The 2,919-nt window shown below is 43.2% G+C and overlaps 1 protein-coding gene across 1 annotated transcript in view; it reads left to right on the top strand.

Moving 5' to 3' along the window:
• The window catches only part of F8 (coagulation factor VIII), a 118,072-nt gene that overhangs the window by 114,405 nt on the left and 748 nt on the right, over positions 1 to 2,919 (top strand). The gene's annotated exons all lie outside the window — the stretch shown is intronic.

The raw sequence follows: 2,919 nt of genomic DNA, 5'->3' as shown, positions 1-2,919 counted from the left end.
AAACGAAGAAAATCACTTCTTTTTTTTTAAGTTTATTTCTTTTGAGAGAGAGCACGCGTACGCCCAAGTGAGGAGGGGTAGAGAATTCCATCAGCACGGAACCCGATGTGGGGCTTGTACTCATGAACCGTGACATCATGACCTGAGCCAGAAACCAAGAGTCGGATGCTTGACCAGTTGTGCCACCCAGGTACCCCAAAGAAACTCCCTTCTGGAAAGAGAAATGCCCACTCTGAGTGCAGAAATACTAACATTTGAGACCTGCAGGTCATAGCATTGGCTTCTGGAACCGAAACGAAAGGAGGCATGATGATGAACACAAGCAGAAAGCAAATGGTGGAAATCAAGTGTTCTATAAAAGCAAAGACAAATCACAACCTCACAAGACCCTTTCTGTCCCAACTAGTAAAGAAATTGCACTTCACTTTATCAACAGCAGAGGGCGACCCTGGACCAATAAACCTAATATTCCACCCTAAGCTCTTTCCCCTGCCTACATAAAATCACCTGTTATTTCTGGAACAAGAAATTATAAAGAATTTCTAAATGAACAGAAAATGGCAGATGGAGTGAAAGGTATGATTGTTCTTGATTTGTCACTGCCTCCTTCCTTAAAACCTTCAGTGGCTCTGGGCTTGGCAACAGGACTGTTTTTACCAGTGGAATGTGAGTCCAAACAGAAGCTTGAAGTGTGCGTGTTTGACTCGCTCTCCTGTGCCTCTGCCTTCTACCATGAGATAAAAACGTCCAAGCTGAGAAGACACACTGGACAGGAGCCCCAGCCTGCGGCAGAGCTGAAGTGAACCAAGAGCACGCTCTCTCTTTAAATGCCATTTCCCACTAGAAGGAAGCTTCTGGTATGTGCTCCTTTAGAGGACTACTGATTCCAAAGCTGGAGCAAAGAAACTGCCAGGTAATCCTGGAACAGCCTTGCTGGATGGAGTATTCTTGGCTGCACTGAAGGGCTTCCTGCTGGCCAAATTTGAGAGTCAAAAAGAATAAGGATGGCAGTGGATTATAATAAATACAATAAAGAGAGAATCCAGGAGTCCATAATCATAGTTAAAAATATAAAGGGAAGGTGGAGTATTTCTCCGTAAAAGAATCCCAGCTAATAAATGTAGACTCAGGGGCCAACCTGGGTGGCTGAGTCAGTTAAGTGTCCGACTCTTGATTTTGGCTCAGGTCATGATCTCATGGTTCCAGTCACACATCTCTGTCAGCACAGAGCTTTCTTGGGGTTCTCTATCTCTCTGTGTCTCTCTGTCCCTCACCTGCTCATGCTCGAACGCATGCCTACTCTCTCTCTCTCTCTCTCTCTTTCTCTCTCAAAATAAATAAACTTTAAAGAAATTTAGAAGAAATAACAAAATTAGGAAATCAATTTGCTGTCATCAATACACTAATGCTTGGGTTGTTTTTAATGTTTATTTATTTTTGAGAGAGAGAGAGAGAGACAGAGTGCAAGCAGGGGAAGGGCAGAGAGAGAGGGAGACATAATCTGAAGCAGGCTCCAAGCTCTGAGTTGTCAGCACAGAGCCCGACGTGGGGCTCGAAGCCATGAACTGTGAGATCATGACCTGAGCCGAAGTCGGACGCTTACCCGACCGAGCCCCCCAGGCGCCCCTCCCCTTTATAACAAACTGCAATGAACGCTAGAACCATCAGACTGAAAGCTTGATGAGGAACAGAATATTTACATGGTTTCACAGATTGTTTGTTAGGAAAGGGAAACGATCACCTTGGTAACAGAGAGATCTGGTGGACATCACCTCAACCAAGCACTCAAACTTTGCGTCGTCAATTTATGGGACAAATTAGCATTATGTGTCCCCTGATGGATGTAGTGGGAAGGACACCTCATGCACTGGGTTTTCTCACTAAAAATGTTTAACCAAAATCTCCTAATGAGAAAAGAGTCACATAATTTACAATGTGGGACAATCCACAACACAACGGTCTTAGACTTCATAAAATGTCAGTGTCAGGGCACCTGGGTAGCTCAGTCGCCAAAGCATCCAACTGTTGATTTCGGCTCAGGTCTCCATCTCACAGTTGTAGGATCGAGCCCCTCATCAGGCTCTGCACTAATGGAGCCTGCTTGGAATTCTCTGTCTCTCTCTGCCTCTCTCTCTCCTGCTCTCTCTTGATCTCAAAAATAAATAAATAAGTTTATCTTAAAAATGTCAATGTTATGACAGAGACTAGGAGTCTGTTTTCTATTAAAGTAGATTTAAAGGGGTAGAATAAATAAATGTAATGTGTGAGTTTTATTAGATTCTGGATTGAAAAAATATATAAAAGATATCATATGATAACTGGACATTTTTAAATATTAGGCTGTATTATATCAATATTCCATTTGGTGGACATGATAATATTATTCTGTGGTTATAAACAACCTTAGTTTTAGGTTTGACATGCTGAAGTGTTTGGGAGTAAAATGCCATGATGTTTACAACTTCCTTTCAAGTAGTTCAGAAAATTGTGTGTGTGTGTGTGTGTGTGTGTGTGTGTGTGTGTGTGTGTGTGTAGAGACATAGATACAGTAAAATGTCACTATGTTAACAACTGGTGAATCTAGGTGGAGGACTTAAGGGTCCATCACATTATTCTTTCCATTTCTTGGGGTTGCTACCATTTCACAATAAAAACTTGAGGGGAAATAACAAGGGGTAAGTCTAACGGAGGATGCACACGCCTCCAGATACAACGTAAACATCTGTCGAAGAATCCCAGAGTAGGGACGTCACCGTTTCTTAAAAGTTTCATCAAACACAGCAGCTTTACCGAACGTCTGAAGGATGGCTGCCGGGTGTACACTATGGTACACGTTCCATGTGTGCAAGATACGGCAGTGACCGTGGCCTCTGACCCTCGTGGGGCTGGCTGACATGTGGCGGTGGAAACAGGGGAAAG

This window comes from Crocuta crocuta, unplaced genomic scaffold (genome assembly GCF_008692635.1).
Source record: "Crocuta crocuta isolate KB4526 unplaced genomic scaffold, BGI_CrCroc_1.0 scaffold1015, whole genome shotgun sequence".
Classification (NCBI taxonomy): Eukaryota; Metazoa; Chordata; class Mammalia; order Carnivora; family Hyaenidae; genus Crocuta; species Crocuta crocuta.
Note: the sequence above shows the minus strand (reverse complement) of the source record. Positions and strands in the feature narration are given on the sequence as shown.